The sequence below is a fragment of the Arachis hypogaea genome, chromosome 3 (assembly GCF_003086295.3).
Source record: "Arachis hypogaea cultivar Tifrunner chromosome 3, arahy.Tifrunner.gnm2.J5K5, whole genome shotgun sequence".
NCBI classification, from domain to species: Eukaryota; Viridiplantae; Streptophyta; class Magnoliopsida; order Fabales; family Fabaceae; genus Arachis; species Arachis hypogaea.
The window spans coordinates 103,058,590-103,068,546 of record NC_092038.1 but is presented as its reverse complement, the minus strand read 5'-3'; positions in this window follow the sequence as shown (position 1 = coordinate 103,068,546).

Below are 9,957 nucleotides of genomic sequence, written 5' to 3'. Positions count from 1 at the left end.
TATAGATTCACCAGCTGAGTGGTCCAAAGACATCTGAGCTTTTTCCGTAAGCCCATAATAGAAGATGTCTAAGTGCACCCACTCTAAAAATATTTCAGATGGGCATTTTCTTAGCATCTCTCTGTATCTCTCCCAGGCATCATAAAGAGATTCATTATCTCCTTGTTTGAAGCCTTGGATGTTCAGCCTTAGCTGTGTCATCCATTTTGGAGGGAAATATAGATTTAGGAATTTTTCTGACAGTTGTTTCTATGTCCTTATGCTAGCCTTAGGTTGGTTATTTAACCACCTCTTAGCTTGGTCTTTTACAGCGAATGGAAATAGTAACAATCTGTAGGCATCCTAATCTACTTCCTTATCATGTACTGTGTCAGCAATTTGTAAAAACTGTGCCAGAAATTATGTAGGCTCTTCCTGTGGAAGACCGGAATACTGGCAACTTTGCTGCACCATGATAATGAGTTGAGGATTCAACTCAAAACTACTGACTCCGATGGAGGGTATTGATGAGTGGATAATTTGTACGCTTTTTGGCATTGTTTTTAGTATGTTTTTAGTATGTTCTAGTTAGTTTTTAGTATATTTTTATTAGTTTTTAGTTAAAATTCACTTTTCTGGACTTTACTATGAGTTTGTGTGTTTTTCTATGATTTCAGGTATTTTCTGGCTGAAATTGAGGGACCTGAGCAAAAATCTGATTCAGAGACTAAAAAGGACTGCAGATGCTGTTGGATTCTGACCTCTTTGCACTCGAAGTGGATTTTCTGCAGCTACAGAAGCCCAATTGGCGCGCTCTCAACGGCGTTGGAAAGTAGACATCCTGAGCTTTCCAGCAATATATGATAGTCCATACTTTGCCCAAGATTTGATGGCCGAAACCGGCGTTCAAAGTCACCTTCAGAATTCCCAGCATTAAACGCCGGAACTGGCACAAGGATGGGAGTTAAACGCCCAAACTGGCACCAAAGCTGGCGTTTAACTCCAAGAAGAGTCTCTGCACGAAAATGCTTCAATGCTTAGCCCAAGCACACACCAAGTGGGCCCGGAAGTGGATTTTTATGTCATTTACTCATCTCTGTAAACCCTAGGCTACTAGTTCTCTATATATAGGACATTTTACTATTGTATTTTAATTTTTTGATCGCTTTAGATCTCTAGATCATCTTTTGATCATGTTTTTATGATTGAACCCTCTTTGAGAGGCTGGCCATCCGGCCATGCCTAGACCTTGTTCTTATGTATTTTCAACGGTGGAGTTTCTACACACCATAGATTAAGGTGTGGAGCTCTGCTGTACCTCGAGTATTAATGCAATTACTATTGTTCTTCTATTCAATTCCGCTTGTTCTTGTTCTAAGATATCACTTGTTCTTCAACCTGATGAATGTGATGATCCGTGACACTCATTATCATTCTCACCTATGAACGTGTGCCTGACAACCACCTCCGTTCTACCTTAGATTGGGTGGATATCTCTTGGATTCTTTAACCGGAATCTTCGTGGTATAAGCTAGAACTGATGGCGGCATTCAAGAGAATCCGGAAGGTCTAAACCTTGTCTGTGGTATTCTGAGTAGGATTCAATGATCGAATGACTGTGACGAGCTTCAAACTCGCGATTGTGGGGCGTTAGTGACAGACGCAAAAGAATCACTAGATTCTATTCCGACATGATCGAGAACTGACAGCTGGATAGCCGTGCCATGACAGGGGTGCGTTGAACATTTCCACTGGGAGGATGGGAGGTAGCCACTGACAACGGTGAAACCCTTGCATACAGCTTGCCATGGAAAGGAGTAAGAAGGATTGGATGAAGACAGTAGGAAAGCAGAGAGACGGAAGGGACCAAGCATCTTCATACGCTTATCTGAAATTCCTACCAATGAATTACATAAGTATCTCTATCTTTATCTTTATGTTTTATCCATCATCCATAACCATTTGAGTTTGCCTGACTAAGATTTACAAGGTGACCATAGCTTGCTTCATATACCAACAATCTCTGTGGGATCGACCCTTACTCGCGTAAGGTTTATTACTTGGACGACCCAGTACACTTGCTGGTTAGTTGTGCAAACTTGTAGTGATCACAATTTCGTCCACCAAGTTTTTGGCGCCGTTGCCGGGGATTGTTCGAGTTTTCGGCAAGCTTTTGGTCCGGTAACATCAGTGCCAAATTTCTGATCCGGCAACAGCACCAAGTTTTTGGCGCCGTTGGCGGGGATTGTTCGAGTATAGACAACTGACGGTTCATCTTGTTGCTTAGATTAGGTATTTTTTTCAGAGTTCTTAAGGATGAATTCTAGAGTTTCATGATGATCTGTTGAAGTCTGGCTGGCTGTGAAGCCATGTCTAATTTTATTGGACCGAGGTTTCAACTTATCATTAAAAGAGCTTGTTGATTTCTATCAATCTTGTTGTTGGAGCAGTGATCTGCTAAGGCTTGGCTGGCCGTTGGCCATGTCTAGTGTTTTGGACCAGAGCTTTCTTTGAAAGCTTGGCTGGCTATGAAGCCATGTCTAATTCCTGGACCGAAGTCTTAGACTAACATTGCATGATTCCTGGAATTCTCATTAAGAATTTTGATATCTTTGTTTTCTTTTTTTTTCATTTAATTTTCGAAAAAATCCAAAAATATTTCTTGTTTGAGTCTAGAGTCTCATGTTAAGTTTGGTGTCAATTGCATGTTTCTGTTCTTTTTGCATTCATGCATGTATCTTCATTAATCTTCAAGTTGTTCTTGATGATTTCATTACTCTGATCTTTAAATTCTCTTGACTTGATTGTTTGTGTTTCTTATATGCATTCTCATTTTGTTAGTGTCAGTAGTATACAAACTGCTAAGTTTGGTGTCTTGCATGCATTGTTATTTGATTTTAGTTGCATTTTGATTATTCCTTATTATTAAAAATCCAAAAATATTTTTAATTTGTGTCTTTTCAAGTCAATAATACAGAGAATTGAAGATTCAGAATATACAGCAGAGGAATTATACAGAAAAAGCTGGGCGTTCAAAACGCCCAGTGAAGAAGGACAAAATGGAATTTAAACACCAGCCAGGGTGCCTGGCTGGGCGTTTAACGGCCAAAAGGGTAGTAGTTTGGGCGTTAAATGCCAGAATGTGCACCATTCTGGGCGTTTAACGCCAGGATGGCACAAGAGGGAAGATTTTGTTTTCAAATCAAATCTTTTCAATCAAATCTTTTTCAAAATCAATTTCTTTCTATTTTCAAAGATACTTGCTATCAATTAATGATTTGATTCAACATTTCAAGTATGTTACCTTTTCTGTTGAGAAAGGTTTAATGTTTGAATCATATCTTTTCTTGTTAGCCAAGTTATTAATTTTTAAAATCAAATCTTTTTAAAATGTTTTTCAAATCATATCTTCTCAACCACATCTTTTTCAAAATAGTTTTCAATCATATCTTTTTAATTTCTAATTTCAAAATCTTTTTCAAAAATCACTTTACTTCTTTCTCAATCTTGGTTTTCGAAAATCAATTAGTGTTTTTCAAAATGTTTTTAAATCTTTTACTTAATTTTCGAAAATTACTTCCCCTCTTCTCACATCCTTCTATTTATGGACTAACACTATTCCTTAATACACAATTCGAGCTCCATCTTTCTTGATAAAGTTCGAATTCTTCTACTTCTACCTTCTATTTTTCTTTTCCTCTGACACTTCAAGGAATCTCTATACTGTGACATAGAGGATTCCATATTCCCTTGTTCTTTTCTCTCTCATATGAGCAGGAGCAAAGACAAAAGCATTCTTGTTGAGGCTGACCCTGAACCTGAAAGGACCTTGAAGCGAAAGCTAAGAGAAGCTAAGGCACAATTCTCTGTAGAGGACCTAACAGAAATCTTCAAAGAAGAAGAACCCATGGCAGCCGAAAACAACAACAATGCCAACAATGCAAGGAAGGTGCTGGGTGACTTTACTACACCTACTCTCGACTTCTATGGGAGAAGCATCTCTATCCCTGCCATTGGAGCAAACAACTTTGAGCTTAAGCCTCAATTAGTTTCTCTAATGCAACAGAATTGCAAGTTCCATGGACTTCCATTGGAAGATCCTCATCAGTTTTTAGCTGAATTCTTGCAAATCTGTGACACTGTCAAGACTAATGGGGTTGACCCTGAGGTCTACAGACTTATGCTATTCCCTTTTTCTGTAAGAGACAGAGCTAGAATATGGTTGGACTCACAACCTAAAGAAAGCCTGAACTCTTGGGAAAAGCTAGTCAATGCCTTCTTGGCAAAGTTCTTTCCACCTCAAAAATTGAGTAAGCTTAGAGTGGAAGTCCAAACCTTCAGACAGAAGGAATGAGAATCCCTCTATGAAGCTTGGGAAAGATACAAACAATTAATCAGAAAGTGTCCCTCTGATATGCTTTCTGAATGGAGCATCATAGGTATTTTCTATGATGGTCTCTCTGAACTATCCAAGATGTCTTTGGATAGCTCTGCTGGAGGATCTCTTCATCTGAAGAAGACGCCTACAGAAGCTCAAGAACTAATTGAAATGGTTGCAAATAACCAATTCATGTACACTTCTGAAAGAAATCCTGTGAACAATGGGACAACTCAGAAGAAAGGAGTTCTTGAGATTGACACTCTAAATGCCATATTGGCTCAGAACAAAATATTGACTCAGCAGGTCAATATGATTTCTCAAAGTCTGTCTGGAATGCAAAATGCACCAGGCAGTACTAAGGAAGCTTCATCTGAAGAAGAAGCTTATGATCCTGAGAACCCTTCAAGGGAAGAGGTGAATTACATGGGAGAACCCTATGGAAACACCTATAATCCTTCATGGAGAAATCATCCAAATATCTCATGGAAGGATCAACAGAGACCTCAACAAGGTTTCAACAACAATAATGGTGGAAGAAACAGGTTTAGCAATGGCAAGCCCTTTCCATCATCTTCTCAGCAACAGACAGAGAATTCTAAGCAGAACACCTATGACTTAGCAACCATGGTCTCTGATCTAATCAAAACCACTCAAAGTTTCATGACTGAAACAAGATCCTCCATTAGAAATTTGGAGGGACAAGTGGGTCAGCTGAGCAAGAAAATTACTGAACTCCCTCCTACTACTCTTCCAAGCAATACAGAAGAAAATCCAAAGGGAGAGTGCAAAGCCATCAACATGGCCGAATTTGGAGAGGAGGAAGAGGCAGTGAACGCCACTGAGGAAGACCTCAATGGACGTCCACTGACTTCCAATGAGTTCCCCAATGAGGAACCATGGGAATCTGAGGCTCAAAACGAGACCATAGAGATTCCATTGGACTTACTTCTGCCATTCACGAGCTCTGATGAGTATTCTTCCTCTGAAGAGGATGAGTATGTCACTGAAGAGCAAGTTGCTAAATACCTTGGAGCAATCATGAAGCTAAATGACAAGTTGTTTGGCAATGAGACTTGGGAGGATGAACCCCCTTTGCTCACCAAAGAACTGGATGACTTGTCTAGGCAGAAATTACCTCAAAAGAGACAAGATCCTGGGAAGTTCTCAATACCTTGTGCCATAGGCACCATGACCTTCAAGAAGGCCTTGTATGACCTAGGGTCAAGTGTAAATCTCATGCCTCTCTCTGTAATGGAGAAGCTAGGGATCTTTGAGGTGCAAGCTGCAAAAATCTCACTAGAGATGGCAGACAATTCAAGAAAACAAGCTTATGGACTTGTAGAGGATGTTCTGGTAAAAGTTGAAGACCATTACATCCCTGCTGATTTCATAGTCCTAGAGACTGGGAAGTGCATGGATGAATCCATCATCCTTGGCAGACCCTTCCTAGCCACAGCAAAGGCTGTGATTGATGTTGACAGAGGAGAAATGATCATTCAAATGAATGAAGAATCCTTTGTGTTTGAGGCTCAAGGATATCCCTCTGTCACCATGGAGAGGAAGCATGAAGAGCTTCTCTCAAAACAGAGCCAAACAGAGCCCCCACAGTCAAACTCTAAGTTTGGTGTTGGGAGGCCACAACCAACTTCTAAGTTTGGTGTTGAACCCCCACATTCAAACTCTAAGTTTGGTGTTGGGAGGTTCCAACATTGCTCTGAGTATCTGTGAGGCTCCACGGGAGCCCACTGTCAAGCTAATGACATTAAAGAAGCGCTTGTTGGGAGGCAACCCAATGTTATATTTTATCTATTTTCCTTTGTTATTTTATGTTTTCTGTAGGTTGATGATCATGAGAAGTCACAAATTCAATGGAAAAAGCAAAAACAGAATGAAAAACAGAAAGAAAAATAGCACACCCTGGAGGAAGAACCTGCTGGCGTTTAAACGCCAGTAAGGCTGGCAGATGGGCGTTTAACGCCCAGTCTGGCACCATTCTGGGCGTTTAACGCCAGAAAGGGGCACCAGACTGGCGTTAAACGCCAAAGAAGAGCAAGAACTTGGCGTTAAACGCCAGAAATGGGCACCAGCCCGGCGTTTAACGCCAGAATTGGCACAAAGGGCAATTTTGCTCGCCACTTGGTGCAGGGATGACCTTTCCTTGACACCTCAGGATCTGTGGACCCCACAGGATCTCCACCTACCCCACCACTCTCTCTCTTCTTCACCCATTCACCAATCACCTCAACACCTCTTCCCCAAAAACCCTTCACCTATCAAATCCCATCTTTCTCTTCACCACTCACATCCATCCTTCATAAAACCCCACCTACCTCACCATTCAAATTCAAACCACTTTCCCAACCAAACCCACCCTCCCATAGCCGAACCCTACCCCTCTCTTCACCCCTATATAAACCCATCTTCACTTCTTCATTTTCACACAACATAAACACTACTTCTCCCCCTTTGGCCGAACCACAAAGCCTCCTCCATCTCCTTCATTTCTTCTTCTTCTACTCTCTTCTTTCTTCTTTTGCTCGAGGACGAGTAAACCTTTTAAGTTTGGTGTGGAAAAAGCATTGCTTTTTGTTTTCCATAACCATTTATGGCATCCAAGGCCGGAGAAACCTCTAGAAAGAGGAAAGGGAAGGCAAAAGCTTTCACCTCCGAGTCATGGGAGATGGAGAGATTCGTCTCAAGGGTGCATCAAGACCACTTCTATGAAGTTGTGGCCTTGAAGAAGGTGATCCTCGAGGTCCCTTTCAAACTCAAAAAGAGTGAATATCCGGAGATCCAACATGAGATCCGAAGAAGAGGTTGGGAAGTTCTTACCAACCCCATTCAACAAGTCGGAATCTTAATGGTTCAAGAGTTCTATGCCAATGCATGGATCACCAAGAACCATGATCAAAGTGTGAACCCGGACCCAAAGAATTGGCTTACTATGGTTCGGGGGAAATACTTGGATTTTAGTCCGGAAAATGTAAGGTTGGCATTCAACTTGCCCATGATGCAAGGAGATGAACACCCTTACACTAGAAGGGTCAACTTTGATCAAAGGTTGGACCAAGTCCTCACAGTCATTTGTGAAGAGGGCGCCCAATGGAAGAGAGATTCAAGAGGAAAGCCGGTTCATGAGGTGATATCCCAAGAACTTTATAAGGTGGCGGACAAGTCCTCTACCTTGGCAAGGTTAGCCTTTCCTCATCTCATTTGTCATCTCTGTTATTCAGTTGGAGTTGACATAGAGGGAGACATCCCCATTGATGAGGACAAGCCCATCACTAAGAAGAGGATGGAGCAAACAAGAGACCCCTCTCATCATCAAATCCCTGAGTTGCCTCAAGGGATGCACTTTCCTCCACAAAACTATTGGGAGCAACTAAACACCTCCCTAGGAGAATTGAGTTCCAACATGGGACAACTAAGGGTGGAGCACCAAGAACATTCCATCCTCCTCCATGAAATTAGAGAAGACCAAAGAATCATGAGAGAGGAGCAACAAAGGCAATGAAGAGACATTGAGGAGCTCAAGCACTCCATAGGATCTTCAAGAGGAAGAACAAGCCGCCATCACTAAGGTGGACCCGTTCTTTAATTTCCTTGTTCTTTATTTTTCTGTTTTTCGAAAATTATGCTTATGTTTATCTATGTTTGTGTCTTATAATCATTAATGTCTTAGTGTCTATGCCTTAAAGTTATGAATGTCCTATGAATCCATCACCTTTCTTAAATGAAAAATGTTTTTAATTGAAAAAGAGAAGAATTGCATGAATTTTAAATTTTATAACAGTTTAATTATTTTGATGTGGTGGCAATACTTTTGTTTTCTGAATGTATGCTTAAACAGTGCATATGTATCTTGAATTTGTGGTTCATGAATGTTGGCTTTTGAAAGAATGATGAAAAAGGAGACATGTTACTGAGGATCTGAAAAATCATAAAAATGATTCTTAAAGCAAGAAAAAGCAGTGAATACAAAAAATCAATTGAAAAAAAAAGAAAGAAGAAAAACGAAAAAAAGAGGGAAAAAAAAGAGAAAAAGAAAGAAATAAAGTTGTGATCCAAGACAAAAAGAGTGTGCTTAAGAACCCTGGACACCTCTAATTGGGGACTCTAGCAAAGCTGAGTCACAATCTGAAAAGGTTCACCCAATTATGTGTCTGTGGCATGTATGTATCCGGTGGTAATACTGGAAGACAGAGTGCCTTGGGCCACGGCCAAGACTCAATAAGAAGCTGTGTTCAAGAATCATCATACTTAACTAGGAGAATCAATGACACTATCTGGATTCTGAGTTCCTAAAGAAGCCAATCATTCTGAATTTCAAAGGATAGAGTGAGATGCCAAAACTGTTCAGAGGCAAAAAGCTAAAAGCCCCGCTCATATAATTAATACTGATCTTCATAGATGTTTTTGGAATTCATTGTATATTCTCTTCTTTTTATCTTATTTGATTTTCAGTTGCTTGAGGACAAGCAACAATTTAAGTTTGGTGTTGTGATGAGCGGATAATTTGTACGCTTTTTGGCATTGTTTTTAGTATGTTTTTAGTATGTTCTAGTTAGTTTTTAGTATATTTTTATTAGTTTTTAGTTAAAATTCACTTTTCTGGACTTTACTATGAGTTTGTGTATTTTTCTGTGATTTCAGGTATTTTCTGGCTGAAATTGAGGGACCTGAGCAAAAATCTGATTCAGAGACTAAAAAGGACTGCAGATGCTATTGGATTCTGACCTCCCTGCACTCGAAGTCGATTTTCTGGAGCTAAAGAAGCCTAATTGGCGCGCTCTCAACGGCGTTGGAAAGTAGACATCCTGGGCTTTCCAGCAATATATGATAGTTCATACTTTGCCCAATATTTGATGGCCCAAACCGGCGTTCAAAATCACCTTCAGAATTCCCAGCGTTAAACGCCGGAACTGGCACAAGGATGGGAGTTAAACGCCCAAACTGGCACCAAAGCTGGCGTTTAACTCCAAGAAGAGTCTCTGCATGAAAATGCTTCAATGCTTAGCCCAAGCACACACCAAGTGGGCCCGGAAGTGGATTTTTATGTCATTTACTCATCTCTGTAAACCCTAGGCTACTAGTTCTCTATATATAGGACCTTTTACTATTGTATGTTAATTTTTTGATCGCTTTAGATCTCTAGATCATCTTTTGATCATGTTTTTATGATTGAACCCTCTTTGGGAGGCTGGCCATCCGGCCATGCCTAGACCTTGTTCTTATGTATTTTCAACGGTGGAGTTTCTACACACCATAGATTAAGGTGTGGAGCTCTGCTGTACCTCGAGTATTAATGCAATTACTATTGTTCTTCTATTCAATTCCGCTTGTTCTTATTCTAAGATATCACTTGTTCTTCAACTTGATGAATGTGATGATCCGTGACACTCATCATCATTCTCACCTATGAATGTGTGCCTGACAACCACCTCCGTTCTACCTTAGATTGGGTGGATATCTCTTGGATTCTTTAACCGGAATCTTCGTGGTATAAGCTAGAACTGATGGCGGCATTCAAGAGAATCCGGAAGGTCTAAACCTTGTCTGTGGTATTCTGAGTAGGATTCAATGATCGAATGACTGTG